This window comes from Cucurbita pepo, unplaced genomic scaffold, assembly GCF_002806865.2.
Source record: "Cucurbita pepo subsp. pepo cultivar mu-cu-16 unplaced genomic scaffold, ASM280686v2 Cp4.1_scaffold005301, whole genome shotgun sequence".
NCBI classification, from domain to species: domain Eukaryota; kingdom Viridiplantae; phylum Streptophyta; class Magnoliopsida; order Cucurbitales; family Cucurbitaceae; genus Cucurbita; species Cucurbita pepo.
This window is the reverse complement of record NW_019651272.1, coordinates 1-696: the sequence shown is the minus strand read 5'-3', so window position 1 is coordinate 696 and position 696 is coordinate 1. Positions and strand designations below refer to the sequence as shown.

Genomic DNA, 696 nt, shown 5'->3' with positions numbered 1-696 from the left:
GAGCTATCCACGCTAATATTAAAATTGAAAATTCTTAAGTAGTAAAGGTATTCATCGCTAATGCAGTGAACGTGGATCAAGCGTTACCTTTAAATCTTCAATATGACGCTCTCCCTGAGCTATCCACGCTAATATTAAAATTGAAAATTCTTAAGTAGTAAAGGTATTCATTATATTTTAAACATAAATAATCACTAATTTTAGAAAGAATATTCAAAGTAAAGGTATTCATTATATTTTAAACATAAATAATCACTAATTTTAGAAAGAATATTCAAATTATACAACCTAAACGAATATTCAAATTATAAGTAAAGGTATTTCCACTCATTCATTATATTTTAAACATATATAATCACTAATTTTAGAAAGAATATTCAAATTATACAACCTAAAACATAGTGCGGTGAATGTGGATCGAACACGTGACCTTCAAATCTTCAATCTAACGCTCTCCCAACTGAGCTATCCCCGCAATCATTGGAAATGAAAATTCATCAGTAAAGGTATTTTCGCTGATTCATTGAGATTTTAAAAAGAAATAATGACTAATTTTTTTTATTGAATAGTCAGGTTATGCAAAAAGAAACAGGTGCGGTGAACATGGAGATCGAACACGTGACCTTCAAATCTTAAATCTAACGCTCTGCAAACCGAGCTATCCCCGCTAACATTAAAAATGAAAGATTTTAAGTA

At 29.6% G+C, this 696-nt stretch overlaps 1 non-coding gene across 1 annotated transcript; it reads right to left on the bottom strand.

The window, feature by feature from the left end:
- Window positions 1-402: 402 nt before the first annotated feature.
- On the bottom strand, window positions 403-475 carry TRNAF-GAA. The gene has a single exon. It is a non-coding gene; the product is annotated as a tRNA-Phe (tRNA).
- Window positions 476-696: the final 221 nt, after the last annotated feature.